Genomic DNA, 13,864 nt, shown 5'->3' with positions numbered 1-13,864 from the left:
GCCCAACGTTTCTCACTCTCCATCATATTTCCTTCAGTGTCTCGGGCTCGGGGAACCCAAGCAGTCCCAGAACCCAACCTGCCCAGGGCAGAGCTGAGCCATCTCACTCTGCTGCTGGTTCATCCATCTTCACCTCAGGGTGAGGAGGAGGATGGCAAAAAAGCAGCTTGACCTCCCACAGCCACCTCTGGCACCAAGCAGAGACGTGACACAGTCAGCTGTGCATATGTATGATCCTCTGTGTCTGCCATGAGCTGTGTCCCAGGGAGGGGACAGCTGCTGGTGTCACAGTGTGGAGCACATTCAGTGTGCTGCCACCAGCCACCCTGTCCCCAGTACAGGCTGCATCAAACCCACCTCTCCTTGCTGCACGCAGCCGGTCCTTGCCTGTGGTGTACACTGCCTGGCACCTGTCCTATAAATCCCAAGGGACAACACCTTCCCCTTGCACAGACAGAAGCACTGTGAGGTTAGAGAAGTGTTTCATGCACCTTCAGAATTTCTCTTTATCTGACTCAGTGATCCCTGCTGCCAGAAACATCTTTCTTTGGACCATGAGAAGCTTACAAGCAGCAGATATGGAATAAGATGTAGCGTCTGAAAACCCCAGGAAGAGAAAGAGCTTCCTTTTAAAGAATTATCCGTAAGTACTCTCAAGTGAAAAGCTTATCTATCGGCTGGACATCAGCATGGTAATGCACTCACTGCAGTGGGAAACGTGTGTGCTTTGCCAATGCCATGTGCTGGAGACACAAACTCAGACTTCAGAGGTGCTGTATAAGAGAAATCAGAGCTAAAGAGGTTTCAAGTTTCTCTAAAAACAGAGTCATCAGTTTAAGATAATTTGGGAAAAGCAGCACTTGGAGAAAACACGCCTTGTAATTAACTGATCTGAACCTGGAGTATTTCCTTCCAGAGAAAAAAAAATACTGTTAACTGCTGATTCCCACATTGATAGCCCTTTGCAGAGCAGCACCCACAAGGTGCTTTCATAACAGAGCTGACACCTGGGCCTTGGGAAAACCCAGACCAGGTTACAACAGCTAGAGCAAAACCTGTGGCTGTGCTCCCTCAGGATGCTGGGAGAAGGGAGCCACCATTTTGTCTTGGTTACTCCGTTATTATTCAGTTATTATGACCTGGTTATTCCAAGACCGTAAGCTGAACACGGGTGCCTCATGGCTAAGGCTGTTGGCAGAACCAAATACTCAGGAACATCAAAAGAAACTGAGGGAACCAGGTTTAAAACAAGTGAAAAGGAGAAAACTTGATGAAACGGGCACTTTACCTCTTGAGCCCTTTGCCAAAGGATTTTGGAGGTCAAATTTGGTTCAAGGACAAATTAGTGGAAGAGAAATTCACTGAGAGGTACTAAACACATATAAATTATGTTTAAAATGATTAAATAGGTAGTTATTACATTATTCTGCACTATTCCTTCAATCTTTCTTGCCTGTTCACTCATGGTCAGTGCTGGAAACAAGATGTTGGGTTGGATGGACCAAAGGACATCTACATAAACTCAGGTAATGCCTGCCTTGACTCCTCCTGAACTGTTGAGAGTTTCAAGCAGTTCTCCTAGGCCTCTGAAGAAGAGGCCTAAGAAGAGAGCATAAAAGAAAGCCTTTTCTCTTTCTTTTCTACATTGTTCCTTCGCTTGCCTTGATGGTTATGTGGATTGAGTGAGGCTGGCTTGCAAGAAAGATGTAAGAGATGTTTTGTTTCTAAAATAGAGTTAATAAACACAGATGGTGTGAGAAAGAGAGAGGAGCTTCTGCTTTCTCATATAAAGGAAAACTGTTCTCAAACATTTCTCGTTTTCTTGATACAGTTGTTTTAAAATATATATATAAATATATACACAATTTCCTGCTTTTTAATGTCCGTAAGACTAATCCTCCCCTAAAATCTTCTACAGAAGCTCTTACAAAATTCATTCAGAAAAATTTTCTTCCAGATTTAGCTGTCTTCTAGAGAGCTGTAATAGAAAAGAGAAGATTGTTAAGCATGGAGAAAGAGTGGCAATGGATGGGTGTGAGGCTCCAGAAGGAACAGGAGACTGTGAGTGAATGCTGTAAGGTTTGCAGGCACTGCTGGGACCCCGATGAGGAGCCCACAAGATGCCAGCACACACAGGAGGCAGAGCAAAGCCACTGCCAGCAAGAGAAGGGCACAGAAGGTATGTCCAAAGCTGGGTTGATCACCATGACTCCCTCATGCTCATATTCTTGTACCCACGTGAGATTGGTGTATCCAAGCCGTCTGTCCATCACACACACACCAGGGGACAGGTTTCCATCTTTGGGTTGATTTTTGAGGATGAGGGACGGTGCTGTGATGTCCTCAGTCATGTTTCCTGGGTTCCCCTTAGGTTGGTGATCAACAGAAGAAGGGAACATAAGAGCATCACATGCAGTTTAACTAAAATGAAGGAAATAAGAGGCTGCAGTTGCTGTTTACCTCCTGCCTTTTATAGGATTTTTGCCTCTGTGGAGTGGTGCAGCATCCAAGGGTTCCAAGCAAGCCTGGTCTCACGGGCAGCGATGAAAGCAGGCTATTGAGCAGCTCCATCTCAATAAACCTGGTCTTTGCAGGAAGTGTTTTTTTAGTGCTGGCAAAGTGGGAAGCTGGGGGGCTGCAGCAGGGATGGGCTGAGCAGGTCGAGAGGCAGACAGGTGCTTTTGGCAAGAGGTTGCTTTGTTGGGACCAACGCCCGTCCCACAGCTTCTTCCTCCTGTCCTTCAGGCAGCAAAGAGTCACATCCAGGTGCAGATTTGGGAGCTGCAGCACCTTCGCCTTCCTTCTGACAACATCCCACCCACATCTGCATGGGCTCACCCTGAGGCCTGCTGCAGCCCTCGGGCCCAAATCTAGGGTGAACCAGCTGCAGCTTTATGTGGAAAATTCAGCCGTGGGAAATAAAAAGAAGGAAATTCAAATTCAGGTCCCCCCATCCCCTTTTGCAGCCCCAGGGCTAACAAAAGCGGTCACCGTGGGGCCTGTCAGCAGCCTGTTAGCAGGGGACAGCCCGAGCTCTTCTTAGCCTGGCTGATTCACACAAAGAAGCCTTTATGGCTCAGCAGTGGGCAGCTCACCCCTCTCCTCATCACGCCTCTGCTCAGGCTTTCAATACAAGGGGACAAAAACCCTTACAGCCCCCCGAATCCACCGCTCCTCGCACGCCTGCCATTCCTGGTGTTTAATAACCCTTATGTGCAGACACTAGGCCTCACAGGACACCACCAGCACCAATTTCTCTTTCAGAGCCAGCAGAAGCGAATCACCACTTGGGTTACTCCACGTTTTCATGTGGGATGATGGATAACAGCAGCAGGGACAGTTCCCCACAAGCAGCTGCACCCCGTGAAGAAGGAACACAGGGTCCCCCATGCCACAGGGTATCACAGCAACCGAGGGCTTGGCTGTATTTTAAAGGGATTAGGAGTGTGTACGGCAAGGAGAATTTTAATGACAAAAGGCTAAATACATGCAAGTTTGTAAGCAACGGGAGCTCTCTGCTTTATGGCAGAGTTAACTAGTTGCAAGGGAGCAGCAGGAGGAGATCCTATCCCACCCCAAAACCACCAGTGATTAGGAGGAGCACATGAACTGCTGGCTGTAGCCATCCACTTCCTGACCCCAGGCCAGGGTATCCCAAGCTACCCTTCCTGCTGATGTTGTGACACTGTTTGGAAAAAAAAAATAAAATAGGGAAAATATATGAAAGAAGAAGCATTTCCAAAGTAAGAAATAGCAGATCAATACCTAAATACTGTTTCCCTTATATGCTTAATGAAAAAGGTACAAGTGACCTGGAGCAGAAGTCCATTCCCCTGTGGTTGCTTTCACCTCCAGGCTCAGCATCAGGAGGACTTCCATGTCCCTTCTAATATTTTTATACAAGGGGTCAGTCTGGGAGAGGAGGAGGACTCCTTGGAAATGAGGTGTCACTTCAATCTCGCACACATCTCTAGCACAGCTAAGTGCCTGCACACAGGTGGAAATCCAAACCCCACTTCTCATTCTGGATTCAAGACAGCAGACCTGTCCTTAGCTAGGTCTGAAGATCCAAGCACTAGTAATAGCAGCATCTGTTGTTGTTGTTATTATTAACCTTTACAGAAGGTCTTTTGCCCGTCCCTGCAGGCAGTTTAAAAGGGAATCCCTTGGTGCTACCTTAACACCGAGAACAGCGTCCGCTCCACATCCCGGTTATGTGGCGTTCCTGCACTTGTCAGATGAGGACTGACCCAGGAGAGGTAGCTGCAATATCAGACAGTCCTCCCAGCCCCCTAGAGTCAGAAAGGTATGAGGTTTGCCAGGGAATTATGAAAGATTTATCAGAAGACATGTGGCTGAGCTGACATCCTTGATCACTTGTGGGATTTCATGGCACAGGACGTGTTAGGTTGTGTTTCACTGTGCAGGACCACTTTTATTCTTTACTAGCACCTTCCTAGCTCTGTGACCGAGCACTACCAACTGAGATTTAAGATGTGGATGTGCAGTATTATCCACGCCATAACCCAGTATGGCGTGGATAATACTGCACATCCTGTGCAGTATTTGTTAGAGGCCCAGCAGCTGTACTCAGGAAGCCCTGGTGTAAGATCCTGATTAGCTCCTTGGGTTATAATTAAGTGGGATTTCACTAAGAATCCAACTTATTTTTAGCAAGGTGGAAAAAATCATTTTTCATCTGCCTAGACTCTGATCTCTCCTTCAAGTCAGCCAGCTAAGCATCCCCCACGAGGTGATGAGTCACGAAACCGAAGATGGCAGTACCTGGTCCTCACAGAAATGGCTGCGATCTCATCTGGGCTTTGGACCCTGAACTGAGACAGTGCCCAGGCCATGCTGACGAGCTGAGTCACTAGGGCAGCCACAGAGAAAAAAGCCTTGGGCACAGCAAATACCCTCACCTGGAATCCGATCCAAAGCCCTGACCCTGAAGGACAACACACACAGAGAGCTACTTCCAGCAGCTGCTACACGAGCTGCCCTAAGCCTGATGCCGACAGTTATTTTCATTCTTGCAGATAAAGATAAGCTGTGGGTACAGCAGGGAGCTATTCGGTATAAATCAGATCGTTGAAATGCAGCCAACTTGTGTCGGTGATGAAATAAAACCGAGAAGAATGTCACCCATCCCAATTATTTTATTTTTATTTCTGCGGTGCTAAAATAATTCAAATGAGAGCAGGTCTCTACAGCAAAGAAAACAGTTTCTGTGCCAGAGCGCTCACCCACCAGTGCAAGGACAGGCTGGCAGAAGAGCAAGGAGAAGCGCTCAGGAGGGCTCTGCGGCACACTGCTGGACACCAGGGACCCAGAAGACAAATGCCTGTCCCTGGCTCCACAGACCTGGCCTGCTTACAGACACTTTGCAATCTGTTCCTTCTTCAGCAGTCCCGGTGGTGCCCTGTTGGTGAGGTGCAGCATGAGCACGGGGCTTGTGGAGAGAGGCTGCTGTGGCACCACCATGTGCGGCCATTTGTAGGTGATATGCACGGTCAGGATTTATGCATGATAGCTGCTCTGCTCTGCACAGAAGACAGCAGTTTTCTAAGCAAAACTGGCTCTGCAGAGTGTTTTCCATGACCTCTGTTCCTATATGTTATGTTCCTATATGATCCTGCAACAGCAGCAGAATCCAGCTAGCAGGAAACAAGTCTCCACTGCTTGGTAGACATGCACATGACACCCCTGGTTGCAGCCTGCTTTGTCAGCATAAAACCACATCTGACAACATCTGCTTACGTCCTGCCTTGCCCCCCACATCTTTCCAGCTTTTCCAGCCAAGTGCTGGGTGTCACGTTCAAAATCTTTCCTGCAATGTGTCCCTTAACCTTCTCATTTACTTCTGCTCCCCACTGCAGGTGTCTTCAACCATTTCTTCCCTAACAATCTGTTTGCCCCCAGAAGCAGATTTAACTTCAAGCAATGAGATTTTTATCTGTCTCAAAGCCCCTCAAAGCACAGGTACTCATCCTGGCCCCGTAACAGAGGAGGCTGCAGCCCTGACACACGCTGGCAGCTGCAGGAACCCAGCTCCTCTGGAGACACTTCACTTGGCCTTACTCCACTTTGCCTGTATGGCCCATGGGGTAAGGAGGAATTTTGGTGGTGTAAGCCTGCTGACCTTCACTGGGACGAAGTAAACTACACCCCAGGTGTAGTCTCCTGGCAGCGGAGAGCCTCTGGAGAAGACGATGCCCACGGCTCTGCTCTTCATCACTCGCATACCACACAGGAGTGCCTTGCTTCCCTGCAGGAAGCCTTCTTGCAAAAAGGAAAACACAGCACTCATTTCTAAATCCCACCGTGAGAAAGGCAAAGCCACCTGAGGGGGGGAAATGAAGTAGAGCATGAAATGTTTCCAGGCAGGACAGATTTTATCCAGCTGCAGGGCAGGCGCTGGTTTCACTCAGCACAGTCACCTTAAAGGTGGGAGCTCCATTTCTCCCCTTTGCAGATGTCTTAAAAACACCTTGATGCTGACAAACCTGTGCAGAGATACAGGCAGGTGGGGGGTTATTTTAGGTCTTCATCAAGCCTCCTGACACTAAAGGGAGGACAGCCCAGGTCGCTCCAGCTTTCCTCCCCTATCACTCTGACAGCTTCAACACCACCTGCTCTTAGAGCAAACAGAAGCTGACACAGGTGAAATCCACGCTGAATTTTGGGGCTGGACTTCACAGCCTTGTAATGTGAGAGCACGCACTTTATTTCTATGTACTGGCAAGGAAGTTGGGCACACCTAGGACATCGCCGTCATTCATGTTCGTTTGCCTTTTAGAAGGTGAATACCTCATGGCTCAGGTGAAGCAGGGAAGTAATTTGGTGTTTCTGGTCACTGAAGCATTTTGGGATGCTGTGGGGCTTGGGTGAGTCACTCAAAAGTCAGGCAGAGAGGAGGGAAGGGGGCTGTAGCTGCTGTCTGCTGTGAAACTCCACCAGGAGAAGGCAAAGCCGTGCTTGGATCTGCAGAATAACGCCCTGTCCTTCTGCCCATCATGTTTTCATTACAAGAAAGGTCAGGAACTGCTCCATTCACATGGCTGCTGGGCCCCAGATCTTCACCCAAGCCTTGGCCTGCACCACTATCCTAGGTCTGAAGCAGTGTCTTCATCAAGGGGATATTATTAGGTGCAGGCTACCATTTTCACACAGTTAAATATTCAATCACAACTAAGATTACAGAAGGCTGCTCTTCGGAGACAGGCTGGGAAAGGCAAGGAGCTGAAACCCAGTATTCCCAACACACCCTCCTGGCATTGCTGACTCACTGCTGGCTCTCAGAGCTCTTCTCTGGCTTTTCCCCATTTACCAATCAGGCAAAAGTAAATAAATAAAAAGAAGTTTCAACCCTCCTTTTCAGGTTTCATGGCCAAAATCTATCCCACTGTAGTTTGAAAAACAGTAAATAAATCAGGTGAGGTGAACACTTCACAGTAACTCCCCATCTCCTCCAGGACCATCAAAGTTCTGCACACACTTGTGCTAAGAGCAGGCAAGTTTGTCCTCCCTGGGCACCAGGGCAGCAGCTGAAATCAAAAACCTCCCTCACCATCAGCAGCCGGCCAAGTGGCTTCCTCCGAGCCTCAGCAGAGCTGTGAAGGGAGGCAGGGAAATCAGTCTGCATAAATCAGATTCTAGTCCTCAGATATATTTCAGGAGACCAGCAGGCATATTGCTTCATTCTTCTCCATACAGTTCTTCTAAGTTCAATCTCCTGTGATGACATCTGAAACAAATTTAAATATCCACCAGTTTCAGTAAATTGAAATGCCGATGTACTTTGGCTGCAGTTTTAGTAGACTTTCAAGGCTTCCAACCACCTCTACACAGAAGTACATTCAAAAGTTTTTGGTTTTGTTTTGCTTGCTTTTGGGAGGGGAAGAATCTTTGGGGAGAGCTACTAGCCGAACATCTACCACCCTGCTCTTTCCAAGACAGACATGGACTATGGACAGTCTTGTTGAGTTCATAGCAGAGCCTGCAGAGTACTGGAGTCCTCATCCACACCAAGGGCTCTGTTGGACTGCTGCAATGCAAATAATAATAGTTACAGGTGATGCATTAGATCAAGAATAGATTTAAGACTTTGAAAGTCAGGATTGGTGCTGTTCCTGCATAGAGTATATGCATAGAGATTTGTCTAAATTTTGTCCTCGGTAGTCAAACAATTTAGGGTTTTAAAAATGTTTCTCCTCCTTATAAGCAGCCCCTGCAAACCCCTTGAAAGACCATGACCAGAATATAGATACTGTATTTCACACAGTAATTCACATGTACCGCATATTCTGTATTTAATACCGTTGAGCTTTTCTGCTAATATTTGTCTTTTTTTTTTTTTATGACTCTTCTCACACAGCCAGATTTCAAAAGACTGATTCCGAGAACCCTTAATAGGCAAATTATTAAGTTTTTCTATGAAAAAGAAAAGCCTCCTTCTACAATGCTCCACTGAATGCTCTTTGAGATGGCTAACACCCCACTGCTTTTATCATTGTCTTAAAAGGTGGAACAACCCTACCACGATTAATTTTTCATGCACTGGGTAGGAAGGGATAATTAGAGTGCTCTTCATACAGATTGTCTGCAACTGCTTTCTAATTAACTAATTGACTACAGAACTAATGAGATTCAAAATTAATTTTTATATTCGAATTTGGCCAGACCTATTTTAAGAACCGTGAAGACAGATTGGCCAGAAGCTTTCATTTGATGTCAAATAGAGTGGCTTTTTTGGAAATACTGTTACATTATCTCCTGGGTGAGTATTTTGCAGTGGCTTTTGCCTCTACCTAGTGGCTGGAAGATGAAATGCATGGTTCCTTTTTTTTTTTTTTTTTTTTTATCCTTTGGTGGGAATTCTGCAGTAACAAAATATATCAGAAGAAAATACAACAGAAGAAAATATATAGAAACATGAAACCCACACTAAGCTACGGCTATCTCTGGACTCACTTTTGCCCATTCCACAGTCTGCTGGAAAAAAAAAAATGTATAGGATTTGTGTTGTGGATATGTGAATACATATGATATATTTATAGTGCAGAGTCAGTACGGAGCAGTCATGACTCACATATCTATGGATATGCAGTCACCTCGATTTTCAAAAGGCGCTGGGCAAGCTCCTTCAACAGCTTGTAAAGAAGCTGCCATGGATTACAAGGGGGTGCCTAAATGTGAGCAAGCCATTGGCAAAAAATAGGAAACAGAAAAGGGAATAGGCAGGCAGTGTTTGCAGGGAAGGGAAATCCCAGCTGGAGTCCTACTACAGCTGCTCTGACCAACTGATTTTAAAAAATCCTGCAAAAGAAGATGAATAGTAAGCCTTCGGGGGCTACAGCCAAAATCGGCCAAGTGCACGAAGCTGTCCAAAGTAATCAGGATGAAAATTACTTCTGAAGTTACAAAAGGGTCTCAGCATAGCCAGAAACAGGACAGTAAAATGGCAGATGAAATTTTCAGATGAAGTGCTGATAAATTTAAGTGAAACCCATTAGAAAGCACGGTTCTACCTTCCAGCATGCAGGGATACCACCTGATATAACATACTACAAATCAAAATACCATATGTAGTTCTGGACCCTCATCCCATGGCAAATATATTAGAAACACACACACACACACACAAAATCACAACCATGAACCCTGAAAACAGTTTTTGAGGAGGACTCGTGGTGTTCTGAGCACTGTGAAGAAAGGGATCAGAGGGCACTGATCGTAACAGCTTGCAGCAGGATGATGAAGTTTACACAGTTCAGAAAGCAATCAGACAAATTTGTGAAAGAAAAAGAGGGGAAAAAATCATTTTGGTGCTATTAAAAACACAGGCATCATTTCTGGTTAGGAGATCTTTGAACCATGAGTCACTGCAGTCCGACAGAACCTTCTGGAAGCACCAGTATGGGCCTGTCCTCTTCTTGTGCTCTTCCTGCAGGACTTGCAAACTGCCCACAGTCAGAAACAGGGGAATGAGCAAGATGGCCCTTTGGTCTGCTTCTTCTTTGTACTTTCTACATTTAAAAAAGACCCCAAAGGCTGTGAAGCTTTTGCTGGAGTGCACATCACGCTGTACTGTACCTGAAACCTCAGCAGGAGCTGTTTGTCTACAGGGGCAAGGCCAATGCCACTCACGGGCACTGACCCACCAGAAGCTCCTATCCACCCACCACTCATGGGCACTACCCCACCAGAAGCTCCCATCCACCAGCACCCTTCAGTCAGACCATGTTTTGGGGCGGGCAGTGCTCCCACAGCACCAGACCCCAATTGTGGCCTGTGGTGTGTGTGGGTGCTCGGCAGGCCCGGCCAGAGGGATGCTGAGCACCCACCATGGGCAGGGTGCTGTATGGCCAGCCTCTGGCAGCTCTCAGAGCAGGAGGACAACTCTGTATGGCTTTCTGATACACTGATGGGTGACGGATGAGCTCTCCCAGTGGCAGTGATGTAACACGGTGGCAATCCAAGTGGCGCAAGGGAGCTGGGCTCAGACCTGCCAGCAGACAGCCTGTCAGCTGTGATTATCGCATCCCTGCGTATCTCACTTAGCACAACTGTCAAGGGATAATTTAGCAATCTAAATAAACACTGCAGGTGAGGACTGCCTGTGCTTTGACGTGCCAGCTGCTTCTGATCAGCGGTGTGTGGCCGCAAGCTCGTGCCCCGAAGCAGTTCCAGTGCCAGATTCAAACTCCCAGAGAGAGGGAAAATCACAGAAAAATGATAGGTTAGGAGCCACGTCTCTCAGATCACCCCACCATCCACAGGAGATCTCTGTATCCGTTCCAGGGATGGACACATCTGTGATGAGGAGCAGGGACAGCAAAGGCACCGGGCAGCTTTCTGGCACCTCCAGGAGCACTGGATGGGTGTCACAGGAGGAGAGCTGGCTTGGCATGGCCAGACTGCTGACAGCCATCCCCATAAGCTCCATACCGGGTAATGAGCCTGCCAAGCTGTGACATTATTGCCATTTATCAGTTAGCAGCCAGTTCTGACTGCAGCACCGTATCTCAATATGTCCTGGTTTCAGGTGGCCAGAAGAGAGGGGAGGCTGACCATCTGGGGAGCCCACAGCTGGGCACAGCTCTGCAGGTGTGGCCTCAGCAGGGCTCAGGAGAGGCGAAGGGTCTCCTCCCTCGACTTTGACCCTCCTTCTGCTCACCAGAAGGACACGTCACCACTGGACATCAGGCAAAGAAACACTCTACAAAATACCAAGCAGAAAACCTGACCAACAAACACATTCCTCCACTGCATGGGACAAGGAGGAGATGCTGCAGATCTCACCTGAGACCAGAGGTTACATTTAATGTACTCTAATAGCCACCAAGCTCCTAACTAGTGCATGAGCAAGGCTGACCTTTCGTATTTTAGAATTGTATTTCTCTTTTGTATTTTAGAAAAATGCTGCCTTAGGGGTGAACATACCACACAGTACCACAATGCAGCAGAATCACAGTACAGCAGATGGGGACCATGGATTAGTACAGGGAAAAATTCTTGTTTTAGAATAAAACACAGGTACAGGGCAATATGCTCCCACCAGCTACATCATGTACAAATGCTCTGGCATCCCTAGGGTGAGATGATGGGTGAGAAAGTGGAGGGTGAGTAGGAGAATTCCTTTTTCCAAACAAAAAGCCAGAATGCCTCCCTTTTCCCCCCCAAAAAAAACCAACCCATTAATGCTCAGCAGCTTCAACCCATGAGAAACCCAGCATCTCCACACTGTGCCCCGTGAACAGCCCAGGACCCTTCTCTGCCCCTGCTGGCGCTGACAGCATGTTTTGCCTGCTAAAAGTTTCAGAACAACCTTTTTCAACACTGACAGTGGCAGCTGTGGGAATATTTTTAGTCGCAAGTCTTCCAGCCTCCTCGTAGCTCAAAAAACATTTTATTTTTTGGCACCGTGGGTGGAAATGGCAATGAGCGCTTTGTGGTGTCGTGGCGATGCTCCCTGCACGAGCAGCAGGCCTGGTGCTGGGCATCTCTGCTCTTCACCCATGGCATGCAGAAGCAGAGGGTGCCTTGTGTTTCCCTGAAGTGCCATGGCAGAAGGTGCTGCTAATTGTAGATACAGCAGCTGGACGATGCTGAATGCCCCAGAGGGATTTTTTAGAAATGTTCTCGCGGGAGGTCTTGCACCTGAAAATGTATTTTGTTCCCCTGAAGTCAGACAAACCATCAAGACAGCATTTATATCCATAGGTCAGGTCTGGAGCAGCAGGTGGGGAACACTTTGGTGGGATTTGAAGACAAAGCTCACCGTAAGAAATTGTCTTTTGGGATTACCATCTTCTTGAGGGGTGTGGGGGCTGCGTGTGCCAGTGTGGGAAAACAGCTTGCCAGCAGCAGGAGGGATGGAGAACAAGCCTGGAAGCTCAGTTCCCAATCCCCAGCCTATGTAAACTGTGACTCTTCTTGTCCTCTTCCCTGATTACAGCTTCCAGGCCAAAATGTCTGAAGATAAGGGTGTTTTGGGGGGTGCCAGGAGAAGAAGCCATGACCTGTGGTGGTGCCCGAGGAAGAAAGCCCATCTCCTTGCCTCCACGCAGCCACAGGATGCTGGCACAGAGGGGCTCCAGTCTCTGCAAAGTGGCTTGACCAATCTCATTTAAAAGAAGAATTTGGAAAGTTTCCCAGATTATAATTACCTATATATAAATATAATGATAATTACTCTACCTAACTGAGACCTCAGTGCGCGAAACTGACAAGTGATGACAACTACATTCATTAGGAGTGCGAATGTTCTTCCTCTCCTTTATGAAACGATACTGAGTGATTGCTGAAGAAATCCAGCAGCCAGAGACGTGATCTGCAGATACGTGCCGAGCCTGAGATGGATAAAGGCTGCTGGAAGAGGCTGAAGGACTGCCTGGAGATGGGCCTGGGCAGCCTGCTCCAGGTGGCCCTGCTTGGACAGGGGTTGGAGCAGGTGGGCTCCAGGGGTCTGCTCTGCTGATGCTTTGTAAAGCAATTTTTCATGCTGGCTTTTCAAACACTTTATATTTTTTCACATGCAAAGGTGTCAGGCTACAGGCGAGATGCTGAACATGCAGAAATACATGGCCAAATGCATCTAGGAGGAAAAAAAGTAAGGCTGTTTCTAGGCCTCTTGGAAAAAAAGATGAAAAAGTGATTGTGGTACAAGGTGAGCTTCTAGGCCAGGACTAGAAATCAAGACAGTCCCTTTCCATCAAACCCTGGGTGTAAAATAACACTGAGAGAGGGAAGGAAACAGTGAGAGCCGTAATGCCTTGTGCAGAAACAGGGCGATTAGGAGAGGTGCTGGACACCTACGTCACACTCCCAGTGTTTTGCTGAGACAGCCGCAAGGTCTCAGCCACTGCTGTTGTATGAGCAACCTGCCACGCTGACTTCATATCCTCTTGTTAAGCATTTCGGTCCATGATTTTATTTTTCCAGCAGTGCGACTAATCCCCTGCCTGAAAGTGTTTCATTACAGCTGTGTGCTTCTTCCCATAAAAGCCCGAAACACTTTGTCTTTGAATGTAATTGAATTTCTGGAAAGCAGCAGTTCAGACCCATTTGAAGGTGCCTTGGCTTTCACTCTGCCTTCATGCTTCTCCACCAGACATTCTTTAGATACGTTTTTTAATAAAGACTTGCAAGAAATTTTTATTTTATTTTATTTTATTTTATTTTATTTTATTATTTCTCTGTGTAAAGGCTTCTGTGTCTGAGTGCAGTCAGGGCACGGAGAGCTCACGGGAAAAGGCAGCAGGGGGCTCTGCTGCAGAGCAGTGGTCCCCTTTTCTGGGAAAGATTTGCACAGGAGGGTGTGTGGATGGCACAGAAATACCCAGGATGAATGAATCTGATG

This window comes from Aythya fuligula, chromosome 1 (genome assembly GCF_009819795.1).
Source record: "Aythya fuligula isolate bAytFul2 chromosome 1, bAytFul2.pri, whole genome shotgun sequence".
NCBI classification, from domain to species: domain Eukaryota; kingdom Metazoa; phylum Chordata; class Aves; order Anseriformes; family Anatidae; genus Aythya; species Aythya fuligula.
Note: the sequence above shows the minus strand (reverse complement) of the source record.